General features: G+C 38.0%; 2 pseudogenes; both read right to left on the bottom strand.

Annotated features, from left to right (window-relative positions):
- LOC146916889 (uncharacterized) overlaps window positions 1-22,685 on the bottom strand; it is a 69,611-nt pseudogene that overhangs the window by 24,498 nt on the left and 22,428 nt on the right.
- Window positions 18,740-21,503, bottom strand: LOC146916891 (uncharacterized; annotated as a pseudogene).

Raw genomic sequence — 22,685 nt, 5'->3', positions numbered from 1 at the left:
TATCTCTTGTTTTATATTCCTTGATCAAGTGGCTAGTTCGACCCAAAGAACAACTTGTACCTTACTTTCTATCCCTGGTTTGTCTACCCTGCTAGTGTCTATCTGAATCCCCAGTAACATGACAGGTTCCATAGACTCCAGTTGTTTGTCGTGCATTCATAACCAAAGTATTGCATAGCATTCATATCTTTGAAACTCTGAAAGCGTATTTTTATGTCCAAAAGCAGTGCAAATGTTAATATTTAAGTATCTTCGTCCCGTCAACTCTAAGACTTCGTCTCTTGACTCTCCGGACAAAGAAACTTAAATAGGGGCAGCTGTTATACCCTAATTTTGGACCTAAAAATACTAATCAATCTTTCCTTTCTTGCATTTCAAGTCATTTGAATTATCTCTGATCAATTGCATCTTTCTCTGCATTTTATTTCAATGATATTTGCAAAATTCACATAAAAGGGTATTTTAGTCATTTCCTGCATTCAATTCATTTTAATCTTTGAAAATTGTGTGAGTCTTTTAAATTGGTTTGTATAAATCCTTGTTTCAATCTCATGTCAAAATTCATTTCAGAAAATATCAGTTGAGTCATTTTTTAGTCAGTTTAGCCCCTAGGGGCATTTTAGTCATTTCCTGTGTTAAAATTTCTTTCAATCTTTAAAAATTTGTTTGAGTCCTTTCAAATAGTTTGAATAAGTCTTTGTTTCATCCTATGTCAAAACCCATTTCAAAAATTGCATTTGAAGTCATTTTGAGTCAATTTTGCCCCTAGGGGCATTTTAGTCTTTTCATGTGTTAAAACCCTGTTTAAAATTCTAAAAATTGTCTCTGAGTCTTTTAATTCGCTTGTATAAACTCTTGCTTTAATTCCTTGTTAAAAATCATTTTGAAATTGCATTTGAGTCGTTTTTAGTCGTTTTAGTCCCTAGGGGCGTTTTGGTCATTTCACATAAAAACTCTTGTCTGCTTCGTTGTTTTTAATCGTCTCATTTTACGTTAATTTTCAATTTACTTTTTCAATTCAATTTTAGTTTTAATTTTCATTTTAGTCCGCGCACTTTTGTTATTTACGTTTTAATCCCTTTTAAGTTTGTTAGAGTCCAAATGCCATGTGTCCAAATGTTATTGGTTCTTAAAAGTTTGTTACAAGTTAAGTGCCACATGGCATTATTTCATTGGTCCAAGCTTACCACATCACCTATATAAGTCAAACCATGGTCAATTTTTCATTTACCAATCATTTTCACAAAATTCCACAAAAATCACAAAAAATCTTTTCTCTCTTTTCCCTCTTTTCTCACGTGTTCATTTTTCTTTCTCCTCCCTAACCAACATTTCCTCCACCATAACCAATTTTCTAACCAACTTCCACCACCCTCCAAACCACCACAACAACCTCTAACAACCCTCTCTTTCACCTCTAACAAACTCAACCACCACTTTCCATCACAAAAACCACCATAAACCACCACTCCACCAAATCCAAACACGCCACAACAACGCAAGCTTGGAGAAATCAAACACAGTGCCGTCGGATTGAAGAGGTGAAGAAGGAGGAATCAACTCCACAACAAGAATTGTCGAACCAAAGCAACAATCATCAACAACAAGTGGCGGTGGTTCCGATCTCGCATCACAATAATCCACGCCGCAAGCATAAGCACCATTGAAGCTTCCGCACAAAGCTTCAAGGTTCGAACCAAATCCAGAATCGAAGCAAGAAAGGGAACGAAGCTGAAACACGCACGCAAAAAGGAACCAGAATCGAAACAAGCACACAAGTTCAGAACCGCGAAGATTCATTCGGTAACGGTGACGAAACGGAGGTTGACGGCGAATCCGACGGCTTTGGAAACGGAATCAAAGAAGAAGACGACGGAGATGAAGGTTTCGTTTGCGGCTCTCGTTTGAAGACTCCGTCGATACTGATCAGGAAGGTTCACACCGAATCAGAACCACCGTTCACAGGTTCGTCGGCGATTAGCTTTGTGTTTAGTGGTCATGTGTATGTTTTGGCTTGTATAATTGATTGTTTTGAAAAGAATGAAGAAAAGAGAAGAAGAAAAGAGGGTTGAATGATTGGGAAGAAGAGAATTGAAGGATTATCCTTTGAATAGAGAGAAAAATGTTTTGAGAGAGAAGAAGTTTAATTGTGTGTGTGTTTCACGTGTTTGATAAGAGGAAGAAGAGAGAACCCATATCCTTGACCCATGGGTTTGACCCGTTTTTTCACTCCATTAACCCATTCCAGTAACCCAAGCCCAACTGTTCTTTTTCCTTTATTTCTTCCTGATTGCTACGTGAACCCCCCCATTCCTGCATATTCTTGATGTTTTTTGGCTATTCACACCCCCCGCATGTTTCAAAATCTTTGATAAAATTCCTAAAAAAATTTCATGTATTCTTGATCATTTTCTTGACATTTTTTTTGGTGTTTTATGTGTTAAATCTTGGTTAAAAAAATATGTAGTATTTTCTTGTTAAAAGTTTACCATTTTTGTTGAAAATTGTGAAATTTTACATGTGTTTGTGTCTAAAAATGCCCTAAAAATTCTAAAAATTTTCATGCATGTTTCTTGATAGTTTCGTGGTATTTTTGTGATAATTGTTGCATGTGAAAATTGATAAAAATATATGTGGAGTTTTCTTGTGATTTCATGTTACTTTGTGACAATTTCTTGTGAAAATTTTGCATGATCTTGGCCCTTAATCTTGAGTATTTGATATGGAGCCTTGTTATATGAGTTTTATGAAATTTGTGATTGTGAATCCATGAAATTGGTGCTGTTTGTGAATATGTCATTAATGCCTTGTGTTCCAAGTTTTGTTTGTGAATAAATAATGTAAAATTTGCCTAATTTTTGTCTTAAATGCTTGGTAGTGTATATTCCTTTAATCCTCTTTGTGAAAATTGAATTGAAATTCTTTGAAAACTCTTTGAAGTATGAGGATTATAGGTCATATTCAAGCCTTGCATTGGTGATGATTTTTAGGCCTATTTCACATTTGTTTTTGCTTGTTTTTCTTATGTTAATTTTCTTACTTTTGTTATGATGGCTTAGACTTGCTTTATATCTTGTGCTACTAACCATTTGTTCATTGTTTCATATTCATCATAAGCATCTTCATTTCATCTCATATTCATCTCTATTTTCTTTCTTGCAATTTAATTTGTACCAAAGTTAGAATGTAAACATTTAGGAGCTTTTTGTAATATTTTACTTTCATGCTTTTAATTTCTTGGCAAAGAGGCCATAGAATGTATCTAGGTTATGATGTAAAGGACAATGGACTCTAAAGATGTACACCGACACAAACACCGACACATGCACACACATCACTATATAGCTAGAATATGCATGTTTAGATGTATGCTTAGGATTGTATGTTTAGATGAATGCCTAGGATTCATACTTAGAAAAAACCAATTTTCCAAAAAAAATGTGAACAAATATCATTCAAACCATTTTCAAAATAAACCTTGGGGTCCAAAACCCCATTGAATTTTCCTTTTATTTTCTTAATCAAAAATTCAATGAAAATTAATCATACTTTGACCACATTTTGCAAATCACTAATTCAACCTCACAATTTCATGATCTCCTGCCCTTGAGGCCTCTTTCCATTCTTCAAAATTCATTTTCAAACTTAAAATCAACCAACAAAAACAAAAACATTTTTGGAAGAGAACTACGGTGGATTTGATCCCTTAATCGGGTACGTAGGCAAGGAACAAAATTCCTTCAATTCAACTAAAATAAAAATCCAAAAACATTCTTCTCCCTCCAATTCTTCACTTAGAACATCCTTAGGTTTAATAAGCATTTCAAAATAGCATTTAAAAATAAAGCGCGCGCGTAGAAATTAAAGACGGTTCCTATAGGTTACTATAGTCGTTATGGGTGCCTAACACCTTCCCGTAGCGAAAACAACTCCCGGACCTCGATTCTCAAGGGTTTTGCTTACTTTTTCCCTTCCCAAGAAAAAATAAGATATCACCGGTTTAAAAGGTTCAAACGTAATCAATGTTTGACACCCGAAAACCAAGATAAAACAAAAGTGTTTCTGAATTATACACTCTGTATGCCTTTGACCTTTCAGAGTAACCAAAGAAGATTCCTCTTTGGGCCTTGGCATCAAATTTCTTTAGGTAGAGCTTGTTATTTAGAATGTAACATGTACATCCAAATTGATGAAAGTAAGAGATATTGGGTTTTCTTCCTTTAAAGAGTTCATATGTTGTTTTCTCCAAAATAGGTCTGATGTAGATCCTATTTTGGACATAACATGTTGTATTCACTGCTTCTGCCCAAAAATGTTTTGCCAAATTATTTTCATGGATCATGGTTCTGGCCATTTCTTGTAAAGTTCTATTCTTTCTCTCTACAACCCCATTTTGTTGTGGAGTTCTAGGAGAAGAGAATTCATGGAGAATTCCATGTTTCTCACAAAAAGCTTCAAATGGCTCGTTTTCAAACTCTCCACCATGATCACTTCTGATTTTCAAAATCTTTGACTCTTTTTCAGTTTGAATTAGTGTGCAGAAGTTACTGAATACATCATATGCATGATCTTTACTTCTCAGGAATTTCACCCAAGTCCATCTGCTGTAATCATCAACAATGACTAATCCATATTTACTTTCATATAAGGATGCAGTACTTACTGATCCAAATAAATCAATATGGAGAAGTTCTAAGGGTCTGGAGGTTGAAACAATGTTTTTGATTTTAAAAGATTTCATAATTTTCCCTCTCTGACATGCACCACAGAGTGCATCTGAATGATAGTCAATGTCAGGTAGCCCTTTGACAAGTTGTAGCTTACTAAGCTTAGAGATTAACCTCCAGTTAACATGTCCCAACCATCTGTGCCACATCCATTTCTTATCATTCACTGACAGAAGGCAAATCACCTTCTGGTCAGCCAGTTCAGAAAAATTGATTTTGTAGACTTTATCAATCCTCTTTCCCTTGAACACAATGGATTTGTCTTCCTTGTTGATTACAGTACAGTTGGTTTTCTCAAAAAGCACATCATAACCATTATCACAAAATTGACTAATGCTCAAAAGGTTATGTTCAAGACCATCTACCAACCATACATTATTAATTGAGGTAGAGGAATTACCAATAGTTCCTGTACCTATGATCTTGCCAGACTGGTTGCCTCCAAATCTCACACTTCCTCCAAATCTCACTAGAATGTAATATCTGAATACAATTGCTGAAGCACACAACAAGAGACTTCCTTTGCACAAGCACACTTTGCAACAGTCTTCCTATGCTCAAGAACACAATCAAGAGACTTCTCTACTCAAGCACAACTGCAAGAGACTTCTATGCTCAAGCACAACTGCAAGAGACTTCTAAACAAAATTACACAGAAAATTGTTTAAGGTTGAACACTTGATATACAATCATAGGTGCTCACAATACAAATCAGATACATACTCTAAGACTTAAGAATTTCTAAGATATAACTTTGAGACACAGAAATTCTAAGTGAATGCAGAACAATTTTAGCAGAGGTTTGGCACTTGTAAAAATGTTGAGAGTCTTTCGTTCAGCATTACCAATTCTCTAAGTCTTCACTCCTTTATATAGAGGTGTGAAAGAGACGTTGTGAAATTGCCAGCACATCAAAGAGTCGTTGTTGAAGCTTGATCTTTCACCAATGATCTTTTGCCTGATTTGGTTGTTGTACTATGAAGAACCAATTTGAAATCCATTCCTTATCCAAAGGAACATCTTTGCAGGCGAAGCCGTATTATGGAGCTGTTTTCTTGTCTTGTAGCGTGGACACAAAACAGAGTAGTGGAGAAGGTGGTTGTACAGTTCGTACAAAGTACAATGTCAACGCTTTCATCCATATTGCAAGCAAATGCCTTCAAACACTTTTGAAATGACCGTTGCAACGTTCCACTAGTCTTCTGCTGTCCTTTGATGAATTTTGATCCATGAAACAACTCTTGAATCATTGAATTTTGCAGATTCAAATGATCTTCAGCTTCTGGTGAAATGGCTTCTGACGAGTCAGCTTCTGATAATGTTGCTTCTGATGATGATGTGGCGCTTTAAGGCCTCCAGTCTTCAGGAGCACTAGTCTTTAGGAGCACTTGACTTCAGGAGTGCTTTTCTCTCTTCAGGAGCAGATTAACTTCAGGAGCACTTTGCCTTCAGGAGCGCCTAAGCTTCAATTTTGTTGATTCCTTTTGCTCTTTATTTGCTCATTCAGAACCAATAAATGATGTAAAAATTTAACTATGGTCCTGTACACTTGAACAAATATTAGCTAGTCCAATTTACAATTTTTAATACCTTGTTATCATCAAAAGTCTTTAAGGTTCATTGTTAAACACATTTTATTCCAACACTCGTGAGCTTTGAAAGGCTCAGTTTAAAGGTGGATTTTAAGCTATTAGACTACTTGATCAAAAAAGATATGGTTAGGGACATTTTTTAGCTTAACCATATGTTTTAGGTTTGAACCCAACCCTATCTCTTGAGGGATACATTTTTAGCTGATAGTCTTTGCAGTTGTGCACTGAGGATACTCAATTCACACCAAACAAAAATAAGAGATAAACATTACGTGTGTAAAAATTCCACGTTTACATCACATCCATACTTTTATGAGAAATTATATTTATATAACTATTTTCTAATATCTTTTGGAACAACTCTCTCTCATAGCCACATTGTAATTTATGTTCATGGCATGATCATAATTGTGGTGATTGTTCATGGCATGCTAACAAGTGATCTTATGACACTCGTTGTCCTTACGACACTTGTTAAAAAGCTAAAAATGAAAACAAGTGCCCTTTGTACTGACTTTTTCACTTTCAATTATACTCTGAAACATATTTGCCTATAAATTTTTTTTAGTGTTGGTGTTATTTAGAAAGATAAGAATTTATATTATATTTGTTATATTGTTCGAAATTTATACGCATTGATGCAGTAAAAATAGTTGATTAGTTGACAGATGGACACAAAGTGACCGTATATATAAATGAAATATATACACACACAATTCGACAAGATAAGAATTATTCCCTTAGACAAATTCGACTATAAAAATGTTATTTTGTTAGAGTCATTCAAAAAGATAAGAATTTATATTATATTGTTTTTATCATTGAAAAAGATAAGTATAATTTGTTACAAAAAATATATTATCTATACCTATAATTTCAGTCAAAGTTGCATAAAACTAGTATTTGTAATTTATATGGATAGGGATTAACACAATAAAGAGAGACTAACATATATGGAGTGTCCGTTGAATGCTAGAAGCAATAATTTTAATCAAAATCAATATTGCATAAAAACTATTGTTTGTATTTTATTCCTAAAATATAAGCAAAACTGATCAACAAAAATTGATATATTTGATACAAATTATAGATCAGATGCATACATTTTATGTTTATTTATATCTTAGAACAGAGGGAGTATAATAGAGGTTGACTTTAAGTATCAAACAAAAATGATCAACACCGGTACTAATACATGCATGGCTATTTGCTAGTTTTCTAGCAAAACTAACTAAGATCTTCTTTTGTTTATGTATGATGACGTAGTTTTGCATCAAACAAGATAAGTATTTGTATCGTCTCCACAGGGATTAGTGTGACATCAAGGACAGTTTAACATTAATTATCATTCTAAGTAAAAAGGGTGATTGTTTGTTTCATTTACAACTATGTTAACTAATTGCAAAAAGTAAATGAAGAGATTAATAAGGATTGAAACTTGTTAAGACTTAGAGTTCCTTAACCAAGCATCACACATAACCTAATGATCCATACGAATTCTAGCTATATAACCAATATTATCACAATCAATTCAACTATCGTTTAAACATTCGTGTCCAAATACCTTAAACGATAACAAAGTCGATTGGATCATTTAACCGACCGTGTCCAGCCTGATTAAATATCCAAAAGCATTAAGTTCTTGATTAAAGGTGACTATCAAAGATCTACAAACTTGTCAAGAGTGATATAACCTATGATAGATTGTCATTCTAGCTCTACAATATCCTTCGTGTCCAAAGCGATATCATTAACTCTAAGGTATCCCTTAAACATTCATGCCCAAATCATTTAAAAGATAACATAATCGATCGTGTCATAAAACGATATAGTTATTTCTAACATATCTTTTAAACATCTGTGACCAAATCATTTAAAAGATAACAAAGTCGACCGGATCACTTAATCGACTGTGTCCAGCCTGACTAAATGTCCGAAAGCATTAACAACAAGAATAACAACTATATTGAATATAAATTGCTAGAACCATATTTTGCAAGATCAAAAGGATTACATGTTAGCAAGGATCAAGTACCTCACATCCCAACAAAGGGTATTTAGCTACACATCATCATGGAAGCCTTGCAAGGATGGATTGAAAAGGAAAGATTCATTACACCTTGTGATGTCTCAACAAAGGAAGAAGAATCCAACTTCAAAAATCACTCTCACTCTATATGCTCTTGCCCTATTTCTCTCTTAAAGAATCTATCTATAAATTCTTAGAGAAAACTAAGAGAAACTATGAGATATTCCTAAGACTAATATGAACTAACTATCTAAGTTCCCCTAATGAACTACTGTTTTATCTTGGTTTTCGGGTGTCAAACATTGATTACGTTTGAACCTTTTTAACCGGTGATATCTTATTTTTTTCTTGGGAAGGGAAGAAGTAAGCAAAACCCTTGAGAATCAAGGTCCGGGAGTTGTTTTCGCAACGGGAAGGTGTTAGGCACCCATAACGACTATAGTATCCTATAGGAACCGTCTTTAATTTCTACGCGCGCGCTTTATTTTTAAATGCTATTTTGGAATGATATTTACACCTAAAGTTTGCTAAGTGAATAATTGGAGGGAGGAGAATATTTTTTGGATTTTTATTTTAGTTGAATTGAAGGAATTTTGTTCCTTGCCTACGTACCCGTTTAAGGGATCAAATCCACCATAGTTCTCTTCCAAAAATGTTTTTTGTTTTTGTTGGTTGATTTTAAGTTTGAAAATGGGATTTTGAAGAATAGAAAGAGGCCTCAAGGGCATGAGACTTAGAAAAGGTGAGGTGGAATTAGTTATTTGCAAAAAAACTCAAAGTATGGTTAAAATTCATTAAAGTTTGATTAAGAAAAAGAAAGAGAAAATTCAATGGGATTTTGATCCCAAGGTTTATTTAGAAAATGGTTTGAGTGAAGTTTGTTCATATTTTTTGGAAAATGATTTTTCTAAGTGTAAAGCCTAATCATTCATCTAAGCATACAATCCTAAACATACATCTAACATGCATATTCTAACTATATACCAAAAGTGATGTGTGTGCATGTGTCGGTGCTTGTGTCGGTGTACATTATTAGAGTCCATTGTCCTTATTACATCATTGGCCTAGATACATTCTATGGTCTTGCAAGAAATTAAAATTGCATGAAAGTAAAGTACAAAAAGTCCTAAGTATTACATTCTAATTTTTGGTGAAACTTAAAGTGCAAGAAATAAGATGGACATGGAATGAAATGGGAATGCTTATGAAAAATATGAGACATGAAATGAAATGGTTAGTAACACATGGTAATATCAAAAGAAATAAAGCAAGAAAAACACTATAGCACAAAGCATAGAAAATAACCCAAAATAAAGGCAAAATGAACGCAAAACATGACTAAAATTTGCTCATAAAATGCAAGAGCCATATGACCTATAATTCTCACATTCCAACACATTTTTAATGGGTTTAGGATCAGGCTTTAGAATGGGAATTAAGGCAACATGATTAACTTGACATTTTTTAAAGCAAACTTAAGCATATTTGCATTATTTATTTACACAAGTAACTTGTAAGCTAAGTAACCACTCAAGATTCACACTCATGCAGCAATATCAAACACAAACAGTAGCTAAAACTTCATAAAATCAAGTGGCATAGGTCACAAGTATTCATCAAGAGATTGGAATTGGAATCAAGCAAATTTTCATCAATTTTTTAGCACAAAACATCACAAAATAGCAAGAAAATTCACCACATTATTTTTTACCAATTTTTAATATGCAAAAGTTATCACAAAACAATACAAAATTATCAAGAAATGTGTATGAAAATTTTTAGAATTTTTAAAGAATTTTTTAGACACAAAAACATATAAGTCTTCACAATTTTTTTAACAAAAAATAGTAAACAATTGACAAGAAAATACCACACACTTTTTAATCAAGATTTAACATATAACAATATCACAAAAATATCAAGAAAATGATCAAGAACGCATAGGAATTTTTTTAGGAATTTTCAAAGGATTTTTAGGCTTAAAATGTGCAAGAAAATCACTAATTTTAACAAGAATAGAAAAAAAATGCTTCAAATATTTTTCTCAGGCTTTAGCACAAAAAAATGTCACAAAAATGTTAGGAAAAATGTCAAGAACACATAGAAAAAGATTTAGGAATTTTACCAAAGTTTTAAGCAAGGCCGGGGGGTGCAACTAGCAGGAATACAGCAAGAATACGCAGGAGGGGGGGGGGGCGCATAGCAACAGAAGCAAAAAACGTTGTTGGGCCTAGGGAGAAAATGGATCAGGCTTGATCCATGGGTTATGGGTCAGGCCATGGGCTGAACCGACCCGCCCTAGGCCTATATAAGCCTATGACCCAATTTCTTTTCATTTTGATCCCAACTTTCTCTCTCTAAAATTGACAGACTCTCTCCCTCTCTCTCTAGGACTGGTCGAACGGAGAAGACGAAGGCAAGTGCTCCGGCGCGGTGGCCGGCCACCCTGAGGCGGCGGCGCCGCCGCCGGAGCTTATTTTTTTCGTTTTTTCTTACGATTTTTTACATCAAAGTCCTCGTCTTCTTCTCCTCTGTTCAAATCCAGTACTGGATTTTCAAAACAAACTACATGTGAGCCTAGATCTACACTTTCTTTGATTCGAAAACAACAAACAAATAAATAGGGAGGAAAACGAGGTTACCTCAGTGTTTTGTGGTGAGGACGACGAACGGAGCAAGATACTTCCACGAATCTTCGAACAAAAACGAAGAGATCTTCGTCTTCTCCTTTGTTCTTAGCACGATCTGTCTTCCTCCTCACTCTTTCTGTGGATGTTGTTACCTTGCAGCTTGAAATTGTTTCACCAATTTATTGTTGTGATTCGGTTTCTGGATTCGAATTCGTGAGGTTGTGGTTCGGTTGTGACATATTCGTGTTGTTTGTGAATTTGTGAACCTTGCTTCGAATTTGTGTTGTTGTGGTTCGGTATTGAAACTGCTGGATTCGGATTTGTGATGATTTTGGTACCGAAATTGCTTGATTCGAATTTGTAATGATTTGGTACTGAAATTGTTCGATTCGAATTCGTGGTGGTTTGGTGCTGAAATTGTTCGGTTCGAATCTGTGGTGTTGAATCTTGGTGAATTCTGGAAATTTTTGTTGTTTTTGGGAGAAAATTGAGTTTGTTAGGGTTTGGGATTCATGTGTTCTTGATGAAGTTCATCAAGTTCATATGAGTCTTGATGGTTTTGATCTGTTTTTGGTGGAGAGAGAGAAAGAGAAAGTGTTTGTGATGAGTTGGAATGTGTTGAATGGATTTGTGACTTTGACTGTGATGACTGGGCTTTATAGCTGACGTATGTGCCCTCTGGACCAATACGAAAATGACATGTGGCATAACTAACTCTTGGACAAATGAAAAACTGACATGTGTACTGGACTAAAGACTTGGACAATATGGACTAAAATGCAATTTTTAGAATTCTTAGGACTTAAAAAAAATAAAATGAATTAAAATTGGTAACCGGAAAATAACGTAAAGTGAAACGATTAAAATTGACAAAACGGACTAATACGAACCAATGGCCTAAATGAGGTACTTTAAAGTAACCTCTCTCTGCCGAAATTTCGTGTGAAATGACCAAAATGCCCCTAGGGCTAAAACGACTGAAAATGACTCAGATGAAATTTTTAAAATGGATTTTTAAAAGGGAATTAAAGCAAGAATTTATACAAGCAACTTAAAAGACTCAGAGACAAATTTAAGAGTTTAAACAGAGTTTTGACACATGAAAAGACTAAAATGCCCCTAGGGGCAAAACTGACTCAAAATGACTTCAAATGCAATTTTTAAAATGGATTTTGACATAGAATTGAAATGAGGACTTATTCAAACTACTTGAAAGGACTCAAACAAATTTTTAAAAGACTGAAAGAAATTTTGACATAGGAAATGACTAAAATGCCCTTTTTCATGAATTTTGCAAATAATATTGAAATAAAATGCAGAGAAAGATGTAATTGATCAGAGACAGTTCAAATGGCTTGTAATGCAAGAAAAGAAGAATTGAGTCAGTATTTTTAGGTCCAAAATTAGGGTATAACAGCTGCCCCTATTTAAGTTTCTTTGTCCGGAGAGTCAAGAGACGAAGTCTTTGATTTGACGGGACGAAGATACTTAAATATTAACATTTGCACTGTTTTTGGGCATAAAAATGCGTTTTCAGATTTTCAAAAACATGAATGCCATGCAATACTTTGGTTATGAATGCAAGACAAACGACTGGAGTCTATGGAACATGTCATGCCACCGGGGATCCAGGTGAACATTGACAGGGTAGACAGACCAGGGGATAGAAAATAAGGTACAAGTTGTTTTTTGGGACGAACTTGACACTTGACCAGGGAATACAAAACAAGAGATAGGTACGAGCTGTTCTTGGGATCGAACTAGGCACTTGACCGGAAACATAGACATATAGGCAGGTACAAGCTGTTATTTGGATCGAACTTGGCACTTGATTGAAAATACAAACAGATAGGTAGGCACAAACTGTTCTTTGGATCGAACTGGCTGTTTGGCTGGAGATATAGACACAAGGGTAGATACAAACTGTTCTTTGGATCGAACTTGCCGTTGGATCATCACCACATCATGTGGGTAGGTGCAAACTGTTCTTTAGATCGAACTTGTCGTTTGACCGATAACAAAGCATAAGCTGGGAACAAACTGTTCTTTGGATCGAACTTGTCGTTTGTCCGGAAGTATAGGTATATAAGCAGGTACAAGTTGTTCTTTGGATCGAACTAGTCGCTTGACCGATAACAAGATACAAATTGGAAGCCTGATTTGACAAGATACCAATTGAGGGTAAATTGTCATTGACTTGATTTGAGGGTAGACATGACCATTTTTGTTGGCCCAAAAGCAAACTGAGAGTGGATTAGCATTGATACAGACATTGAATTGAAAGTTTGAGATTGAAAGAGAGATTGAGAATTGAGATTGAGCAGAGACATAGACATAGACCTTGGATTGGAGAGTTGCAATTGACATTGAGATCGGATTGGAATTGAATTGAAAATTGAAATTGACATTGGCATTGAGATTGGATTGAAATTGGAGATCAAGTTGAAATTGAAATTGAGACTGCTTCGAATTGAGATTGAATTGAATTGAAATTGAAATTGCTTCGAATTAGGATTGGATTGAATTGAAATTGGAAATTGCTTCGAATTGACATTGAATTGAAATTGAAATTGGAAATTGCTTTGAATTGACATTGAATTGAAATTGGAATTTGAGAGTTGAGATTGCATCGAATTTGACAGTTGAAATTGAATTGAATTTGACAGTTGAAATTTGGATTGAATTGAAATTGGGAGTTGAGTTTGACAGTTGCAATTTGGATTGAATTGAAATTGGGATTTGAGTTTGACAGTTGCAATTTGGATTGAGTTGAAAGTGGAAACTGAGTTGGATTGAAAGTTGAAATTGGAAATGCAACATGTATGTATGGTATAACAAGATTATTGAATGTATGAGCACATAAAATGCATGGTTATGCATGTATGAATGCTTGAAATGCATGATTGGTTTGTAGTTTGACAGAGAAGTTTCACAAAGGCAGTCAAGACATTGGAAGATTGGGCACGTAGTGGCTCGTGCTGCAACATATTTACGGGGGAAAACCTCTTTTGGAGAGACCGTCGTTGAGAGACGTATCAAAACCATGGCTGAGGGCAATAAAACTTGTAGAGGAGGGACCCTTGGAAAATTCTTGGATACAGGTCGTCGTTGCTAGGCGTGTCAGTGCTGGGTAAACATTGGATGTTCACATCTGTGGTCAATGCTCCTCAATATTTCATTCTTTCATTTTTCAATCCCATTTTTGCCTGAATCGCCCTTTCGGGTTTTCGATTCACCGGGGAATAAAATTCTTTTCATTGCCCCATTTTTGCCTGAATTGCCTTCATAGGTTGTCAATCAGCGGGGTGCTCATTTTTGCCTAAGCCGCCCTTTCGGGTTTTCAACTTAGCGAGCTTTTTATTTTCCTTTTCATTTTTCTTTTCATTTTCATTCTGTTTTTTCATTCTTGCCATTGACCACAGATCATCCTGGGAAGTAACCTGCTTGTAACATGTATTGAAATAGACATTGACACTCATTTATTCATGCATGTTTCATTGAAATGTACCTTATGGCTCAGGTTTGCTTTCAAAATAGACAGGAAAAGGTTTTTCAATTTTCAAAAATGTTTGTTTCAGACATCGACATTATCAAATAGAAAGAAAATATTTTATATATAGCATTGAAAATAGAAAGAAAAATAGAGTTTCAAACAATAGCACAGGCTCAAATTGATGTAGAAGAGTGAAAGTCAGCCAAAAGCATGACTTCACGGATTTACAAAGCTTGGAAAATGGTAATTTTATTGGTTGGTGATACATTGAACACGATGACCGCTACATTTCATAGAAATTTTGAATTCACAAGTACAGAAGCCTCTGATGAAGACGATCATTGACAGTTGCAGATGCCCAAAGGGGTGATGGTGATTTGCCGGATATAGTTACTTGTCTTTTATTGTCAACCTCATTTTTGCATGGACCGCCCTTTCGGGTTTTCGGCTCATCGAGGCGCTCATTCTTGCCTGAGTTGCGTACAATCTCAGCGAGCTCTTTCATATTCATTTTTTTTGTCCCTAACTTTTGCCTGGATCGCCCTTTCGGGTTTTCGATCCACCGGGAAGCGCGTTTTTGCCTAGACCGCCCTTTCGGGTTTTCGACCTACCACGCTGTTCTTTTCTTTTTAGACAAAGTATTTCTTGACTATATCGGCATTAACAGGATTTGGGAGTTCAACACCATCCATGTGCGTAAGAATCAAAGCACCACCAGAGAAAGCCTTCTTGACAACATAAGGACCTTCATAGTTAGGTGTCCACTTGCCCCTTGAGTCGGGTTGCTGGCTTATCCTTTTTTTCAATACAAGTTCGCCTTCCTTGAATTCTCGAGGTCGGACTTTCTTGTCAAAAGCATTCTTCATACGCACTTGATATAACTGTCCATGAGCCATAGCATCCATACATTTCTCCTCAATCAGATTCAACTGGTCATACCAACTTTGACACCATTCAGCCTCAGTTAACTATGCTTCCATGATCACTCGGAGAGACGGAATCTCCACTTCTAGAGGGAGAACTGCTTCCATACCATACACAAGAGAGAAGGGAGTTGCCCCGATCGAACTGCGCACCGTAGTACGGTAACCATGCAAGGCAAACGGTAGCATCTCATGCCAGTCTTTGTAAGTAGTGACCATCTTCTGAACAATCTTCTTGATGTTCTTGTTAGCGGCCTCAACTGCACCATTCATCTGAGGTCTATAAGGAGAAGAGTTGTGATGTTCAATTTTGAATTCTTCACATAAAGTTTGCATCATGCTATTGTTCAGATTGGAACCATTGTCAGTGATGATCTTGTTGGGAACACCATATCGACAGATGATGTTATTCTTGATAAACTTGACAACCACTTGCTTGGTCACATTTGCATAGGAAGCAGCTTCAACCCACTTGGTGAAATAGTCAATTGCCACTAGAATGAAACGATGCCCATTGGAAGCTTTTGGTTCAATTCTTCCGATCATGTCAATGCCCCACATAGAGAAAGGCCACGGGGAAGATATAGTATTGAGAGCGTGTGGAGGCACATGAATCTTGTCAGCATAAATTTGACACTTGTGGCATCTCTTAGCATGTTTGTGGCAGTCACGCTCCATAGTTATCCAGTAATAGCCGGCTCTTAACAGTTTCCTTGACATGGTGTGACCCGAAGCATGGGTCCCAAAGGTACCATCATGTACATCATGCATCAATTTCTCAGCTTCTTGTTTGTCAACACATCTCAACAAGACCATGCCATAGTTCCTCTTGTATAGGATTTCTCCGTCCAGAAGGAATTTACTAGCCCATCGTCTCAAGGTCTTTTTATCCCTGTTGGAAGCACCAGGTGGATATTCACGATTCTGCAAGAATTGTTTGATGTTGTAATACCAAGGCTTTTTATCATTCACATCTCCATCAACATGATCTGGCATATTTTCAATGGTGAACACATGAGCGGGTCTATCAAGACGTTGTACTTTGATTACGGGCACATCGTTCCAGTGATTGACACGAAACATGGAAGACAAAGTGGCAAGAGCATCAGCCATTTGGTTTTCGTCCCGAGGGATGTGGTGCAGTTCAACCTTGGTAAAGTATGTCAACAGACGTCTGGCATAGTCACGGTAAGGGATCAGCTTCTCATGATGAGTCTCCCATTCACCCTTTATCTGATTAATAACAAGTGCAAAATCTCCATAGATGTCAAGGTGCTTGATCCTCAGGTCAAGGGTTTCTTCAATGCCTAGGATGCATGCTTCATATTCAGCTATGTTGTTTGTGCACTCAAAAGTTATTCGAGCGGTGAAAGGAATGTGGTGCCCCTGCGGTGTTACAATGATGGCTCCAATTCCTTTACCGTAAGCATTAACAGCACCATCAAACACCAATCTCCATTTGCTATTGGGATCCGGCCCTTCATTGATCAGTGGTTCTTCACAGTCTTTTGCTTTCAGATACATAATCTCCTCATCAGGGAAATCAAACTTAATTGGCTGGTAATCATCAAGAGGTTGACAAGCAAGGTGCTCAGCAAGGACACTTCCTTTGATTGCTTTCTGAGCTTTGTACACAATATCATATTCAGACAACAACATTTGCCAACGCGCAATCTTTCCAGTAACAGCAGGCTTCTCAAAGATGTACTTGATTGGATCCATTCGGGATATCAACCAAGTAGTATGATTTACCATATAATGACGCAGGCGTTTGGCAGCCCAGGCTAAAGCACAGCAAGTCTTTTCAAGCATTGTATACCGAGTCTCACAGTCGGTGAACTTCTTGCTCAGATAGTAGATAGCATGCTCTTTCTTACCAGTCTCGTCTTGTTGACCGAGAACACAACCCACTGAATCATCTAACACTGATAGATACATAATCAAAGGTCTTCCTTCCACTGGTGGGACAAGGATAGGTGGCTCTAACAGGTATTCTTTAATGCTATCAAAAGCTTCCTGACATTCATCATTCCATACAACAGGCTGATTCTTTCTGAGCAATTTGAAAATTGGTCCACAAGTAGTGGTCATGTGAGATATGAATCTTGAGATATAGTTCAGACGTCCGAGGAAACCTCTGACTTGCTTTTCAGTTTGAGGGTCCGGCATTTCTCTGATGGCTCGGACTTTGTCAGGGTCAACTTCAATGCCTCTCTGACTGACAATGAAGCCTAGCAACTTTCCAGATCGTACACCGAATGTGCACTTGTTAGGATTCAACCGCAGCTTGTACTTTCTCAGTCTTTCAAACATCTTTTTCAAATACACAACATGCTGCTCCTCATCGCTTGATTTCACAATCTTGTCATCAACATATACTTCAATCTCTTTGTGAATCATATCATGAAACAGAGTTGTCATACCTCTTTGATAGGTAGCACCAGCATTTATCAAGCCGAAAGGCATCACTTTATAACAGAATGTTCCCCACTGAGTGATGAAGGACGTCTTTTCTCTATCTTCAGGAGACATTCATATTTGGTTATAGCCAGAGAAACAATCCATGAAAGAGAACACTTTGGATTGAGCAGTACTGTCAACAAGCACATCAATGTGAGGCAACGGGAAGTTATCTTTTGGACTGGCTTTATTCAGATCTCTGTAATCAACACACATTCGAACTTTCCCATCCTTCTTTGGTACTGGTACGATGTTGGCAATCCACTCAGGATATTCAGCTGTCATGAGGAAACCCGCATCAATCTGCTTCTGCACTTCAGCCTTGATCTTAAGAGCCATGTCTGGACGAGACCTTCTCAATTTCTGTTTGACAGGAGGACATTCAGGTCTTGTCGGTATCCGGTGTTCCACAATCTTGGGATCTAGGCCCGGCATATCTTCATAGGACCATGCAAAGACATCTGGATAATCATGGAGAAGCTGAGTAATCTTCCTTTTCACTTCTGGCTCAAGTGCAGCACCAATCTTGATCTCTCGCTTGTTTCCTTCAGTACCCAGGTTGACGAGTTCAATCTCTTCCTGGTGAGGCTGAATGGCTCTTCTTTCTTGCTCAAGCAGTCGAGTGATCTCATACGGTATCTCTTCATCATCATCATCCTCATCTTCAGCTTCATATACAGGGAATTCAAAATTTGGAGGAACCATAGGGTCACTGTGTTCAACGGGTTTATTATGGTTCAATCTACATAATATGATTGGGATGATTTTTAGGAAAAATTTTTCATGCAGATTTTTGAAATTAATAAGAAAATACAGATGTTTTGGTTTTTTCTGGCATTACCATTATTTCCAAGAAAAAGGCACTAAAAAGTAAAAAACAAAGAGTCGCGGAAAAGACGACAACTTTTATTGATAACGGCAATGCCGAAACAAACACGCCCTTACAATGATATCACTTTCGCCTTGGGCAGAGCGAAAGGATTGTTATTTTGAAAACAAAGAAAAACATGAGCAACAAGACACATTACATGGAAGCATGCATGACTAAAGGAACATCAATGGCCTCCCAATTTCTCACGGTGCCTCCTGGTACAACAAATGTAGGCACATAACTACTTCCAGCAGCGTCTTCAGCAATGGCATTGATGAACCCAGCACTGTAGAAAGTTCCTGTTGAAACAGCAGATGTTGGGGAGAATCCAAGGCCCTCTTTACGCTTGTTTTCCAAAATCTGAATCACTTTGCCCCAGCCAGTAGCTTGCCCTTCTTGAACACCCTTCTGGGCATCTTTCAATGAAGCCATGCTAGTACCAGCCCTCCGGGGTTCTGCACCCTCAACGGTCAAGCCTTGAAATGACGTCCCTTCAGCGGACCCTGCTTCAACACAAGAGAAAGATGAAACTTGGCTAACCAGATATGCTTCTTCACCATGCACAGTGACAATCTTACCGTTCTTCACAAATTTGAGCTTTTGATGCAAAGTAGAAGTTACTGCTCCAGCGTCGTGAATCCACGGTCTTCCGAGGAGACAACTGTAAGAAGCATTGATGTCCATGACTTGGAAAGTGATCTGAAATGTCTCAGGACCAATGGTAATTGGCAAGTCCACTTCCCCAAGAACATCTTTGCGAGATCTGTCGAAAGCTTTAACCAGATAACTACTTCCCCTTAGAGCGATTCCATGATGACTCAACTGTCTTAGTGTAGATTCAGGCATTACATTCAAGGATGATCCAGTGTCCACCAGCACATTGGATATCATGTCAGACTTGCAATGTACCGAGATATGCAGAGCCAAGTTGTGGTGTTTCCCTGCTTCGGGGAGTTCATCATCACCAAACCCCAAGTTATTGCAAGGAGTAATGTTACCCACTATTCCATCAAACTGATCCACGGAGACTTCATGATCAACATAAGCTTGTTCTAGTACCTTCATCAACACTTTTCTATGGGCTTCTGAGCTCATGAGCAGAGACAAGATGGATATCTTCGACGGAGTTTGCAGCAGCTGGTCAACAATCTTATAATCGCTCTTTTTAATAAGCCTCAGAATTTCATCCAGATTAGACTCTTCAATAGATTGGCCTGCTGGGCCAGTGTTCTTGTCAACAGGAGGAGCAACTGGTGGAGTTATTGTGGCAATGGGTGTAATCACCTTCTTTTGGAACAAGGGTGGACGGACTTTTCCACTTCTCAGAGCTGTAATTTCACTAGCAACGTTATCAACTGTAGCTGGGGATACCAGAGGCACTTCCACTCCATTCTCAATCATGGTTGCATTGTACTTGTAAGGGATTGCTTTTGTAGAGGCATAAGATACTGGACCAGGTAACCTGATCACCAAGGGCTCAACATTCCTTGTCTGAGATGCAGTTTCAACAGGAGAATCATGAAACACTGGCACAATCACACAAACATCACTGGCAATCAAGTGCTTGTTATCCATCAGGCTCTAGATATCATCTTGCACCACACAGCAGCCCATAGGATTTTGAAGACATTCTGCACAAGAAGCATGATGGTGGTTGAACAAAGAAACCTGGCAGAGTTTGACATGTAACGGTACCAAGGGAGTAACAACATTGCGGACATCCAACATGGGATCCTCTTGAGCCACGGGGACTCTTTCGAAAGCCTCGACCATATTAACAGCATCATGGTTTGGAAGTGGATTGTCAAGAACATGAGGAACACTGTTTTCAAAAGTCAACCGTCCTTTTTCGATCAGGTCTTTCACAATATATTTCAGAGCAAAGCAACCTTCAACATCATGGCCTTGAGCACCCTGATGGAATTCGCATGTGAGATCCTGTCGGAACCTGGGAGGCAGTGGATTAGGCGGAGGTTTGCCTGGTCTGGTGACGCAGTGTCCCTTAGCAAGTAGAGTTGGGAGCAGCTCAGCATACCGCATTGGTATTGGTGGAAAAGAAGGTCTGGGTCGGGGACCCTGTTGTTGCTGCTGTTGCTGTTGAGCAGGAGGCTGTTGTTGTACTTGTTGAGCAATAGCATTAACGGGCACTGGTGGTTGACCTGGTGGCAGAGGATATTGCTGGTAGAATGGCGGGAAGAAAGGATGTTGAGAGTACTGCATGTAGTGATAGGGCAAAGATAATTGTGTAGCAGCTGCAGATGGGTTACCAGATACCATCCCTACTTCAGATTCTTTCCTCTTTTGGTGGCCATTACCGTACTTCTTTGGTGCACTGGTTGAAGATTCACCCTTTTCAAGAACAATGATACCCTCTCTGACAGCCTCCTCTAGACGAGTTCCCATAGTAACCATGTCAAAGAAGTTGTTTGGAGCGGAGACTATCATTCTTTCCTTATATTCCTTCTTCAGCGTCTTCAGGAATGTCTGTGTTAACTCTTCCTCATCAAGCCGAGGAGAAACACGGGCAGCTGCCCCTCTCCATCTCTGAGCATACTCACGGAAGGTTTCATCTGACTTCTGAGACAAAGACTTAAGAGAGTCCCTATTTGGCTTCAAGCGAGTGTTGAATTCATATTGACTTTCAAAAGCAGCAGCGAGTTCCTCAAAGGTATGGATGTTGTCTTTGCTCAAACTAGTGTACCAATCTGCTGCGTCATCTGCCAAGCTGCTCTAGAAGCACTGGATCATTAGTGCGTCATTATCTGCGTAGTTAGCCATCTTTCGGACGTACCGGATAACATGGTTGTGTGGACAAGAAGTTCCATTGTATTTATCAAATTCTGGCTCTTTGAATTTCTTAGGGACCTCAAATCGGGATACCAAGCATAGATCACGAGCTTTAGCAGGAACACCATTGTTTCCCCGGCTAGCCTTAACCTCTCGGAGTTCTCCAGCCAACTCCCTTAACTGTCTCTTCATAGCTTCCATTGCAGGGTCTTGTCCACGCGGAGTGTCAACATCAATCACCTGTTGCACAGTGTGTACAATAGGGTCGGTAACAACGGTAGTCACTTGAGGCATAGCAGTGGACACGGGAATCTGTCCCTGACCAGCAAAACCAGAGATACCAGCAGCAGTATTAGGAGAATAGTAAGCTGAGAGGCCATAAGGACGTCCATTGGGCATAACAAACCGAGCATCAGTAGCCACAGTAGACAGTGGGATAGAGGGAATCACTTCAGCAGAGACTGGAATAGATGTGGCTGGTTGTTCCTGTGCAGCCATCATAGTGGACATAGCGTCATGAGCCTTGGCCAAGTCTTCTTTCATAGCAGCCAATTCGGCACGGAGATGAGCATTTTCTTTTTCAAAGTTAGCCATAATTCTTCTCTTGTGAAATCTTGTTTGATGAATTCTATCTGGTTGGTAGACTTTGCGAACACGAGCCACTTTTCAGACTGCGGCGGAAAAAACCAGGAGGCAATGAGCACGAGAGAAGTTTTTTGTGACCAATGAATGCATATGATGCATGAAATGTGTTAATGCATATGCAAAAAGACTCTTTTTTGTGTTATCGAAGGGTTTTAGACACATTAGAAACTTGTAAACATTACTAATCAACAATAAACATGAACGGGAAACCAACATATAGTTTTACAAGACGATTCCCTTTGAAATGCTAAGCCAAGGGATAGACTTTGAAATGTAAAGCAACACAAACAACTGGAAATAACAACAGGAAAAAGAAATCCTCAAGCATAGGAAGTGGAAGCATCATCCTCAGACTCAGACTCATAGCTGCAGTATCGTGCATAGAAGTCACGGGCACCCCTAGCCCTCTTGGAGTCCCTCATAAGCAACCTATCTTTCTCTACAATCTCTCTCTTAGCCTTAGCTAGCTCTTTCTTCAGTGTCAAGACCTCAAGAGTCTGCTGCTCATCCTTTCCATCCAAAGTCATG

The sequence above is a fragment of the Medicago sativa genome, chromosome 6, assembly GCF_051527215.1.
Source record: "Medicago sativa cultivar Bolivia chromosome 6, Bolivia_mono, whole genome shotgun sequence".
Classification (NCBI taxonomy): domain Eukaryota; kingdom Viridiplantae; phylum Streptophyta; class Magnoliopsida; order Fabales; family Fabaceae; genus Medicago; species Medicago sativa.
This window is presented reverse-complemented; position numbering and strand designations above follow the sequence as displayed.